The sequence below is a fragment of the Dipodomys merriami genome, unplaced genomic scaffold (genome assembly GCF_024711535.1).
Source record: "Dipodomys merriami isolate MVZ:Mamm:240054 unplaced genomic scaffold, mDipMer1.0.p SCAF_215, whole genome shotgun sequence".
Classification (NCBI taxonomy): domain Eukaryota; kingdom Metazoa; phylum Chordata; class Mammalia; order Rodentia; family Heteromyidae; genus Dipodomys; species Dipodomys merriami.
The window spans coordinates 759684-773058 of record NW_027203549.1 but is presented as its reverse complement, the minus strand read 5'-3'; the positions used below and the strand labels follow the sequence as shown (position 1 = coordinate 773058).

Genomic DNA, 13375 nt, shown 5'->3' with positions numbered 1-13375 from the left:
AGAAAAAGAAACATTTCAATCCTTATCTTGGGGTTCATTTCACCTAACATCAACTTATCTGAGCTTTTCTGCTTGTCTCAGACATATACTAGTTATTGCAAATAAGGGAAACCATTGGACCTATGTTACTTTGGGCCTGGCTTACTTCACTTAATATAATTTTTTCCATGTCTTTCCATTTCCTAACAAATGGGGCAATGTCATTCTTTCTGATGGAGGCATAGAATTCCATTACATAGAATTCTATTTTCTTAATCCTTTCTTCGATTGAGGGGCATCAAACAAGACCATACTAAAACTACCAGAATAATTGCAGCATTACTGCATAGATAAGATATCAGTTAAGTTTGATATCAGTTTAAGTTAAGTCCATTCTTGTGTCCATACAAAATATTTTCACAATCCAAATAACAGCAATATCTTACTGTAAAAGTTCCCTGGTATGTTTACAAGTGAATTGCATGACTTTTATGTCAAAATGTATTTGAGTTGTTTGTATACATCTATATGATTTCTGCATGGTTTGTGATTTTTTAATCAGAAATAATTTGAACTTATCTGTTGATGTGAGTAGTACAGAAACTAAAGACATTTCTGGTTCTTGTCTGAAAAAGGTATATTTGAAAATATTCAGTGTTTGCATAATATCCATAATCTATTTCATTCTCTCCTAGATATACTTTGAATTCAACATTTTTAAAATATATATATATTCATTAATAAATGTGTCCTTTCAGATTGCATTCCATATAGAAAATTTAAGATTACTTTTTTTCAAGGTCCTTATAGTCGTACATTTCTTTGGGATAAAATGACAATGTTAACTAATTTCAAAAGATTTGTAAAGGTTATTCTATGTAAAGGCCTTTCTAAGATGAAGGCTTAATACCCTGATGTCAAACTAACGTTTAATTCTAACACTTGCATGTATTGTTATACTTGTAATTTTGTAATCAACTTTTTAGTAACTGTCATTTCTTGCAACTGAAGAATGAAAATTATGAAATAATTCACAAATATTCATATTATCCTTTTGCAAGTGCCATGTTAATCTCTGTATTGTTGTAATTTGGGTATACGTGCTGCTGAATCATGTAGTATCCTCTAAATTTAAGTAGTTAATGATGCAATTTTCATACAGGCTTACATCCTTGGGTGCCTATTTGTAACAAGGAAAGCTTATTGTTCCCAACAATACTATTGATCTTATTTCCCTAAAATAATGTGTATAGTGGAAAAAATTATATTGTTCATTCAATTGCTCAAATTTGCTTTTTTTGTCAATGACAATTTTAAGCCTTTTTCAATTTAGGTTTGATCATACTTTGAGGAACTTATAGCTAGGTCCTAAGGTGATGGCTTTTTCAAGTACTTATTTATGCAACTGAGTTAGCTTTGTGGAGCTAATGGATTCAAAGTAAGCCTTGCTTAAGAGCTACTTCTAAAGTTCTGCAGCTGAAATTTTCCCAAGTGAGGTCTGACTAGCACAAATGTTTACCTGACTATCCTTCTTCCATGTAGGAACAGACCAACCAGAATATCCTACACTGACAGGATAGTTTGTCTTACAGGAACAAAACTAACCTCAGTTACAAGGGATCATAGATAGATGAACATTTCAGACAGAATTGTTCGAACTAGAAGGTATTTTATCAAAATATAATTGTTTATTATACCTACCATTTCAAAGGTAGCTAAAGCCAAGAAGGTGAAAAAATTGTTCATAAGCATGATTACCTAATGTCTGGCCTGTCTACCTTCCGACCAGGCAGGAATTACACTCCTGCCTTTCTATCACCAAATATTTCCATAGCTGCAGGAGAAGTCTATATCTTTCTCTTCTTTATTAGGCCTTAAATTGGTAATACTTTTTTTATTTTTTTAATAAGCATTTTTTTATTGTGAACATACTGTCCAGAGGGGTAACAATTACATGGGCAAGATAATGAGAACATTTCTTTTTTTTAAATTTTTTTTGGGGTCCGGTCGTGGAGCCTGAACTCTGGGTCTGGGCGCTGTCCCTCAGCTCTTCAGCTCAAGGCTAGCACTCTACCACTTGAGCCACAGTGCCACTTCCGGCTTTTTTCTTTTTGCTTATGTGGTGCTGAGGAATCGAACCCAGGGCCTCAGGCATGCAAGGCAAGCACTCTACCACTGAGCCACCTTCAGCATTGCAGCCCCTCCTTTGTTTACCCTTCACATACCTTCCCAGCCTCCCGCACCCCCGCACCCAATCCTGCCCCCCACCACCAAAATTATTAAGTTCGTTTTCAACATGACAACATGTACTTCTCATTGTTGCAACAGGTCCACCTGTATCCTTAAACAACTTGTTTTTCCCCTTCTTCTCCACAAATTATACCGACATCAAATATAGTGAAAACAGGGGTTATACTGTGGGGGAGAGACATACAAAGCAACTAAGAAATAATCTTATAAATTCGTTAGAAACAAATACATGAATGAAAAAAACGTTTAAAAGCATATCTAAGGGTTCATTTTCATAACATCACATTATCTGACCTTTTCTGCTTGACTCATACATATACTAGATATTGCAAATAAGGGAAAATCATGGGACCTATGTTTCTTTTGGCTTGGCTTACTTCACTTAATATAATTTTTCCAAGCCTTTCCATTTCCTAACAAATGAGGCAATGTCATTCTTTCTGAGGGAGGCATAGAATTCCATTGTGTATATATACCGCATTTTCTTGATCCATTCATCTACTGAGGGGCATCTGGGTTGGTTCCATATCTTAGCTATGGTAAATAATGCTGCAATAAACATAGTTTTGCTGGTAGCTTTAGTGTGGTCTTGTTTGTAAACATTTGGGTAAATGCCCTAAAGTGGGATTGCTAGGTCATAGGAGAGCTCTATGTGAAATTGGTAATGTTTTAATCACAATGTTTCCTCTTGCCTCCAGGCTGAAAATCAACAAATGGTAAAGCTTTAGGTCTAAATCTACCAAATACTGAGGTAGAGATAATGCAATAATACTTTAAAACTGTGTTGTCGTTGATACCCTAACCACAACAGAACAATGCAAAACATGTGCCCTTTTTTATTATATTATATATAGCTATATATTTTGTATTTATATGTGCTGATTTTATATTTCACACAGTGAAACTTACTAGAATTATTTGATAATTTGGCAAATAAATTGATAATTATTTATTCCAATAAATAGAATTGGAATATAATTAATTAGGTTTGGAATACATACTAGAATATAAAAAGTATCAATGTAATGTCTTCAGTATAAACTTGTGATACCTTCTAAGTGTTCTTGTTCTTCAGAATTCACATGGTAATATATAATGTTGTTTTCCTCTAATCTATAAGGGAGTTTACTCTGCTGCTCTGTTTATTGTTTTAACTCGCTGGTTCCAAACTGTTTTTCTCCATATTTCTGAAGCGTTCCTATTGATTATAACTAAATTTTTCTGATATGATGTCTAAAAGATATTATTCTTCTGCAAGACGCATGGGTCCTAGGATCCCAGGTCTCAATTACCAGCATCATTAGATAACAGGGTCAAGACTTCTCAACTAGTCCCATTCAACGTGCAAACAGAAGTAATTGAAGAGCCATGTTAATTCTCATTTCCTGTAATATTTTCCTATAATATTTCCTATAATTGAGAATCAGGAATTAGCAGTAAGCAATTTGAAATGCAATGCAACTTAAAACGAAGGCTGAGATCACAAAATCTGAGAAAAAGTACTGTAATCAAACTTTCAATTTACAGAAGACCAGCCCATATAAGTGAACAAGATCACAAAGCATCACAAGATTATTTTAATACCCCCCCTAATGATTAATAAAAAAAATCTCATCCAGTATAAGTGGGTCAGAAAAATAGCTCCTGGAAGAATAGATCCACATTTGGTCTACCAAGGCCAGGAAAACTTGACTTAGAGGTCAAAGGCAATTCAGAAAAAACGTCAATTGAGAAGATCTTTAGTTCTTCAAAACACTGGTACTTCAGTAAAACTTGGTTCTGTGGTATAAAAATGTTGTCATTCTCAAAGCATTTAATCTCTTGAAAGTGTATTCTTTTTCAAATAATCTTTGAAAAATCACATTCCCCATTTGTTAAGAAATGGAAAGGTTTGGAAAAAAATATATTAAGTGAAGTAAGCCAGGCCCAAAGAAACATAGGTCCCATGGTTTCCCTTATTTGCAATATCTAGTATAGGTATGAGTCAAGCGGAAAAGGTCAGATAATGTGATGTTAGGAAAATTAACCCTTAAATATGTATTTTAATGTTTTCATTTCTTTCATGCATGTGTTTCTAACGCATTTATAAGATTATTTCTTTGTTGCTTTGTATGTCCCTCCCCCACAGTGTAACTCCCGCTTTCACTATATTTGATGTCAGTATAACATGTGGAGGAGATGGGGACAAACAAGTCGTTTAAGGATTCAGGTGGACCTGTTGCAACAATGAGAAGTACAAAATGTCATGTCAAAACCAGCTTTACAATGTCAGTGTGGGGGGGAGGGGGGTATGATTGGGTGGGGGGGAGGGGGGAGGCTGGGAAGGGAGGTGAAGTGTAAACAAAGGAGGAGGCTGCAATGCTTGGTAAGAAATGTATGCATTTTCCTGCCCATGTAATTGTAACCCCTCTGTACAGTATGTTCTCAAATAAAATATAATAAAATATAATAAAATAAAAAGAAAAATCACATTCGCAAGCCAGGCGCTAGTGGCTCACACATGTAATCCTAGATACTCAGGAGGATGAGATCTGAGGATTACAGTTCAAAGCCAGCCCCGCAGGAAAGTCTGGGAGACTCTTGTTTGGTTTTTTTTTTAACTGTATGTTTTTGTCTTTTCTTTTTTGGTACTGGGGATCGAACCCAGGACGTTGCGCTTGCTAGGCAAGCGCTTTGCCACTGAGCTACATCCCAGCCCATTTGTGAGACTCTTATCTCCAATAAATCACTCGTATATAGGAAGTGTCGATGTGGCTTAAGTGGTAGAGTGCTCGCCTTCAGCTGAGGAACTCAGGGACAACACCCAAGGCCAGAGTTCAAGCCGCACGATCTACCAAAAAAATCACATTCGCCAAAATAACATTTGGCAAATAGATGATACTAAGTGACAATAGAGTTGATTTATTTACCCAGCACTAATGCCAATCAGGTTCAACCATTCATTAAAGTGTAGAAATAGTACCACCCACCATTTGTGTTGTTCATTAGGTGCCTTCCAAAATTTGTTAAATATATCAGCCTCCCATATTTCAAACCCAAATCTTAGCTAATAAAGTAAATTTCATCACTTAAAAATGTTCATTTTAAAAAGTGACAAATAGTTGCCTTATCATATTTTTTTAATGTTTTCCATATCTGTCTAACATAGTAAGTCTTGAATATGAGTACTCATCAGAGATGTGACAAACATAAAATCTGTCTCCTATTTCTATCATATTCCTCTATAATAGTAAATTATAATTTTCTTTTTTCCAAAAATTATAGGTAGTAGAAAATATTATCCTATGTAAAATAAAATAATCACACATCATTGTACAAAGCCATTTATACAAATTGGTAGTTAGGAATATATCCTAAACCATTTTTAAACTTTCTTGTTCACTAAAGATTAATCTTCCAAATGGATGAGAATAAAATCATGTCTAGGTGCTTCACGTCTCCAGTCTTGCAAATTATTATTGCAGATGAATGAATTATGGAAATATAAGCTGACATAAGTTCAAGTATATTGAGGATCGAAACTCCATGGAATGTATTTAAACCTTTCAAAGTACTGACAGTTTAAGAGAAAAACTATCAGGAAGTTGAAACCAAAGAAGCATAATAGTAAAGATAGAATGAATGAAAATGCAACAAGAGGCAAGTACAGCTAGAATACTCAATGTACACATGTGATAAAGAAAGTGGTAAATCTGAAATAAATCTTAGAGAAGGAGTTGGTTCACAATGATAGAAGGAGTGAATTTGATCCAGGAGCATTGGGCAGTTAGATGGACATATTTAACTGTAACACAATTGCACAATCTTTTGAAATTCAGTTGAAAAAACACACAAAAATACAATCAAACAGCAATCTCTAGAGAGTATGAATATGACTTCTCAAAATTTTAAGCAGCTAATGAAGGGCAGTCTTGGGAAAAGCAAACAAAACTATTCAAAGAGGGAAGTTTGGGGTAGGGGAAAAATTTATACAGATTTAAATAGATTGTCTAAGGTTATAAATCACCTACATCTGCTGCAAATATTATCTTCCTTCTGTAAGTTCTCTCTGTCTGAACTGGATACTCCAGTCCTGAGCCACCCTTGATAGCTTGTGAAGATAGAATGGAAGAAACAAGATCAAGAACCCATCACTCCAGTGGAGAGAAAACAATCCCTATGTTTTCTTTCATCTCTGTTCACTACTCTTTCTTCATACTTTTCAATCAATTGATTTTTAGTTATATATTTCCTTCTTTGTTCTGGAAAAGTAATTGGTGAGAGAAATTCACTAAACATTATTTACCATTTTTTTTAAATCATGCTGTTTACTTGTTCAAGGGAGTCCATTAAACTTAACCCCCTGCCTTTGGTTTCCATGAAAACCCAACATTGATGTTAATCAGGACAAACTCTAATGAAAATTTTGTCTCCAAAAAAACCAGTCCAAGAAACTGTGATCACAAATATTTGGATATCCTTTTTTCTTTCCCTTTTACCTTGAAAGTATTCTTGTGTCTAAAGAGCCCACAAAAATAAGTACTCCACCGCTTTTTGGTTCAATCACTTCTAACCTCAAAGATATATTTTGCTGACAAGATGCTTAGAGGAAACAGAAGAATACTCCACTTTTATCTTCTCTCTTAAGACTCTCCTTAGATACCATATCAGGGACAGTGAAGTTATTCTTTGCAAAATTGTTTCAATAGATTATTTTTCTCTGTGTCTTGCATTTGCTCAACAAGATGTATGGAGAAGAATAGAGTTAAACCACCCATACCTTGGATGACACTGTCGGTTAAAAAGGACAATGCTTCTATGTCTTACTTCTATGTCCTCCTCTTAGCTCTTGCCTGGCTTCCAATTAATCACAACTTCTTGCCTTCAAGTCTAGTGAAGCTGAAGGACTATAAGGCCTCCCCCACTGATACATCATTTTTGGGGGGCGGGGGTCCCATCATGGGGCATGAACTCTGGGCCTGGTCGTTGTCCCTCAGCTTTTCAGCTCAAGGCTAGCGATCTACCACTTGAGCCACAATGCCACTTCCGGCTTTTTCCTTTTTCTTATGAGGTGCTGAGGAATCGAACCCAGGGCCTCATGCATGCAAGGCAAGTGCTCTACCACTGAGCCACCTTCCCAGCCCCCAATGCTACACCTTCATGGTTTCTCCTTTAAAACTCTTTTATTAAGTTGCCACATTTTGATGTGCAATTTATTTTCATGTCTTCATTCAGTCTATTTTGCATTGTAGTGAGCGAAATAAAGTCTGTAAAATCACCTTAGGTAACAAAAATACTAAGACAATCTATATTAAAATGTTTTGGCCTCCCTCTACTCCTGAAGCCAATTTGCTTAGCTAAGACTTCTAAGAACACTCTTTTCTTACCTTTTCCATTTGCCCAATTCTTTTCTGAACCAAAAAATTTTTGGCTTATGTAATAAGAGAAATCTTCACTATCTCATTTTAATAAGTATATTACTTTTTTGTGAGCCACATAGAAATGTGAAATCATTGCTTTGAAGTATCCAATTAGATTTTTTTTCTGTGTTTCAGTGCTTCACGTGCAAAGACATTGTGGAAAGTATTACAAACAGAAAAGTGTAAACCCAATACCTTTTTTCATTGTGGAGGGCACTTTCTCCCTAAATATTTTGACCCAAATTACCTTGTTCAGAGAATTATTGTTTGGTAATTAAAGGTCAGTTCACAAATTTTTATGTCTTTTTTAAAAAAGAAATTTCAATTAAATTGCACCATAACCTTGTTTCTCACAGTGAGAGTATATTTCCTGGGTAAGGGCAATTTTCAACGGAAGCTAAAGGATTTACAACTAGATTTGTGAGTTTTATTTGTTTAGTGTGAAAATGAGCCTTCTTCACTCACGTTGCTCCCTCTCCACTAAGTCTCCATGGATTTCTATGCATGAAAGCCTATTTTCCCAGGCATTTTTAAATTTTCTTAATAGGCTATATTCTTAAACATTTTGAACAATTAAAATTTACCTGTCATAACTTTAAAACTCTTTTGAAATTCCTTTATCAGAACCACGAATTCACCAATCCTAATTCCACTTTTACCATCAAAAACAGTTAACATGTTTTTTCACGATATACTGTCCATGCAACTATTATTTTCCAGTGCCTTTGTTATGCACATATATAAACATATAAGATGATGCTGAACAAAATGAACTCCAAGATATGGAATCAGAGATTTTTATTTGCGGTTGTTGTTTTTAACGTATTTTGTGATTTCTATTTTCTTTTGATTTTCCCCCTATGGTTTATCCCTTGCAGTATTTGATTTTGGTACCACACTGTGTGTTGTGTATACATTTACCTTAATTAGAGAAGGGAAGAGGAACATCACAATAGTGACACAAATGACAAAGAGAAAGCCAAGGCAATAGCAATACACACAAGACAATATGTTGGAAATATACATTACAACTTGTGAGGTGTACTGAGGTGAAGGAAAGCTGTGAGAAAAATGAGGGAGGGGGTAACAAGTTTGAAAAGTTATTTATTTGCTCCCTTACAATTACTTGTTAAGCAACTGTACATCACTTTGACAATAAAATTAAATTTAAAAAATAAGTTGCATAAAGTAAAATTTCACTGTATTGGTATAGTGAATATTATTTTTATATAGTAAAAATTTTAAAAATCAGTATTATTTGGCATCTAATTTGATTTAATTACCCCTTCTTTATCAGAATGTCATCAACTTGAATGTTATCCAACTAGACAGTATTTTCACAATATACTTGCATATTTAAAAAAAATTAGTACTTTCACACAAGTAAAACCGAAAACACTTTAATTATATGGAAACCCATAACTTTTAAAATTAAATAAGTTGTTAGTACATAATATATGTGTTCTTCAAAATTCTTTTTCTAGATTTTATTTTTTATTGGGAAAATACTGTAGAGAGTAGTTACAATTACATGAGCAAGATAATGAGTACATTTCTTATCAAGCATTGCAGCCTCCTCCTTTGTTTCCCTTTCCCATCCCTTCCCACCCTCCCCCCGTCCCCCCAATCCTCCCCACCCCCCCCACCAAAGTTGTAAACTTCATTTTCGACTAATAACTACTCATTTTCAAATTCTGAACATTCCATATCTGAGAGATTCAAAACAGTACTTGTTTTTATGTTACGTAATTCTGCAATAGATACAGTTTCCAATGGGGTGTTACAGATTTAGAAGTCAACAGAAAAATAGGCACATTCTGGTAGAGGATAAAATTATGAAGTATCTGTAATAATTCTTCAAGAGTAAGCAATCCCAAGCTTTATGCCATAAAGCAATCCTAGCCCAACAGTTTCCAACTTGTAAGGTGCACCATAAAGTTCCCTTAATTCACATCATGAATAGCTTATCTCTACTGTGAAAAAATACTACACCTCTGGTATTGTGATACCCTCCTTGTTCTGCAAAGAACACCACAATAAACTTGGTTGCATCAATTTTCCACCAGTGGTATTCTTGAGATCAGAACACTTGCAAATATTTATATTTATACTTTTTTTAACTATCATGGATATTCAGGATTCTAAGATCAGAAGATTATGGTTCAAAGTCCATCCAGGCAGGAAGATTCCTTATAATCTTATCTCCAATAAACTTCTCAGAAAAAAACCAGACACAAGTGGCACTGAGGTTGAAGTTGTAGGGCCGGAGCCTTGAGCTCAGAGACAGTGTCCAGGCCTAGAGTTCAAGTCCTAGGAGAAACCAATAAATAAAAAACAAAAATTGGGCTGGGAAGCCCAAGGTGGCTCAGTGGTAGAATGCTTGCCTTGCAAGGATGAGACCCTGGGGTCGATTCCTCAGCACACATAAGCAAAAAGAAAAAAAGCCGGAAGTGGCGCTGTGTCTCAAGTGGTAGAGTGAGCATTAGACTTGAGATGAAGAGCTGAGGGACAGTGCCCAGGCCCAGAGTTGAGGCCTCACGACCGGACCGCCCCCCCAAAAAAAAATAAAAATAAAAATGAACCCAAACCTAGCATTTTTCTCATTGTATACAGAGGCATGTAATTAAGGAAATTGCTTCCTGTGTTACATATAGGTAGAAGAAAGAAGATATCAAACAATTATTCTCTTCATACCATAGTATACCAAACCTCAAAAAATGCTCTTTTTCTAAATTTATAAATTAATATCATCCATTTGTTGGCAACTATGTCTAGATTATTCACATTATCATTTTTATACATGAAGTGTTGGAATTCTCTATTAACTAAGTTCTAATTATAACTCTCTTGAAAGAATATTCTAAGCAAATAGAATGTCAGAATCATTTGTGAATTTGTCAATTAAAACCTCTACTTAAAAAGAATTTGGTAGTGTCCTGTAGAACATGGAATTACAAACAAAACCGAACTATTTATTTTGAATCTAAATTCTAATTTAGCAAGGTGCCCAAAGTCCTACATTAGACGAACTTTGCTATTTCTCCAGGCTGAAGGTTTGTAAGCCTTCCAACAGAATGACGTTTACTTACTTTTTCAAATTTTGGATGGGAATCATGAGCTATTTTGCATCTAAGAATGTTCTGTAATGAAGAGAGCATTTAAAACACAACTGAGGATTATATATCAGTTGCATTTCAATAGGAAATTTGACTCCAACTGTGTATTCCTTTCTTGTAATTTGGTTTGTTTTATTGAGACAAAATTATACTACCTGGTCCAGGGAAGGTATCACTATGTAATTCCACCCTCTAATCTCCTGTCAGTCTGAGTGCTAGAATTGCAGGCTTGTATCACATTACCCTGCCATAGTTTATTGGTTTATTTAATCTAGAAACACACTAACAATACTGAACTTCTCCGATAATCTTAACCATTGACTGCTCAGAGTGTTTATGTACAATTGTGAAAGATGTTCTAACATTTGAAACAGGATGTGAACATTTAAACATGCACCTGCAGGGGTCTCTGATTCATTCCTCCCCGGATCTGATCCCTTTAATAAGGATTAATTGACTTTCTTACAATCTCTGGTTCCTACCTATGTAATAGTCTCAAACTTTTTTGAAGAAATTTCACTTGAGGACCTGTTAATATTAAAATTTATCACTTGATTCTAGTCTTTCTCAGGATATATTTTCTATTGTTTTCTAGCTTTTCTTCATATTCGGAGAGTTGTTTTATTTGTGTAGTTGTGTGTGCACATATAAGGGCCTCTGTGTGTATGTGTGTGTTTTTATGTATGTGTGCAAAAGCCTCAAACTCTTATTCAACAATCTTGCTCATGACTGGTATTCTATCACTTGAACTGTTCTTCCAATGCAGCTTTGGCTGGTTAATTATAGATAGTATCTCAAAGACTCTTCTGCCCAGACTGGATGGAAACTGAACTTCCAGACTTCTTTACATTCTTGTTTTATTTTTCCAAGAGTATCAACTTTTAAACTACAAACATTTTTGTGAGTGCGAAGTCTAAGCTGTAGCCCAGATTTTTAACTCAAGAATTCATATAAAGATATATGAACAAACACATTATATATGCTTAGTGTATACTGTTAGAAATGTGATCTTAAGCTGGGTGGTTGTGAGATCTAGGAGGATTGAGGTTCAAAGCCAGCCTGGGTAGGAAAGTCCCGGAGACTCTTTCCTCTAATCAACTACAAGAAAACTGGAAGTGGCGCTGTGGCTCAAATGGTAGAGCACTAGCCTGGAGCTGAATAGCAGATTGACAGTGCCCAGTGTTCAAGTGCCACGAACAACAACTATATATATATATATATATATATATATATATATATATATATATATATATATATAAAGGAAATAAAAAGAAATATTACCTTTGCCACCAAGTTCATTGCTAGTATAATCCCTGCTCTCTGAAGATGGAATTTCTTTTCCAGTTAAGTCCATTCTTTTATATCTGACTTGCATGGAACCAGAATCATTCTTCTATTCTACTTTTTAGAAATTTGCATGATTAACAAGTGTGATTTAGAAAGGGAGTGGCCTCATACTTCATGTTCTACTTAGGAAAAACGCTTTCACTTCTGTAAATCTACATACTGAACTTGGCTTCATTGATTCAATGTTGTCTTATTTGTACAGTCTTCTAAATTGTATTGAATCCTTAAACACAGAACTTCTCTTTCTCCTATTATTGCTATTATTTCTTAATGTTAACTCTTGTACACTTGGAAAATAATGCACAGCACACACACTCACAGAAAATGATCTGAGAACCCTCTTCCCATTTAAAATTCACCTTAATTTCAGAGCACTTATGAAGTTTGAACTCAATGTACTCATGGATAATGTATTTATAAACAATTTAAATTTCATATTTTCTCTTTACTAAGTTGTCTCTGAAACACTGCTACATGATGTCCAAAGGTGTCCTGGTGCTATTTCAATGAAGCCAGCAAACATTCATTTTACGTCAAGCAGCTCCATAGATTGTTACTGGAAGTAACTATTACTGAATGTGGAAACTGATCTCAGGAGAGGAATTGAACATAGAGGTTTGAAAAAGTTCAAGTTATCTTGTGCTTTCCTTTTTACTATACAAGAAAATGATCCAGGGCTTGAAGAGAACTCTGTCCCTGACTTTTCAAGAGAGTATTTTTATTCATATAAAACTTGTCTGTAAACTTCTGGTTGAGAGTATTACAAAAGGAAATAATGTGCCATTTGAGGGCCAGCATAGAACAAAAGGAAATAACATTGTTTTAAAGGTGTCCTACTGCAAAGAAACAAAGACATGGATATTTTAAAGTGCTTTATGGATGGATATTTCACTCCTGAGATGATTCTCTTGTTGCAGGATTCAGTTATCCATTCCTGTAGTCTGGACCAGAGTTCTCCACATCAATAAGGATTCAAAAAAGCAAGATCCACAATAGAAAGCCCACGGATTGGGAGAAGATCTTTACTAGCCATACAACGGACATGGTTTCCCTTATTTGTAATATCTAGTATATGTATGAGTCAAGCGGAAAAGGTCAAATAATGTGAAGTCAGGAAAATGAACCGTTAGATGTGTATTTTAATGTTTTTTTTCTTTCATGCAAGTGTTTGTTGTTTTGTATGTCCCTCCCCCACAGTATAACCCTTGCTTTCACTATATTTGATGTCAGTATAACTTGTGGAGGAGATGGGGAAAAAACAGTTGTTTAAGGATACAGGTGGAC

General features: G+C 34.9%; 1 pseudogene; it reads right to left on the bottom strand.

Moving 5' to 3' along the window:
• Positions 1-994: 994 nt before the first annotated feature.
• LOC138834450 (U6 spliceosomal RNA) lies at positions 995-1094 on the bottom strand (annotated as a pseudogene).
• Positions 1095-13375: the final 12281 nt, after the last annotated feature.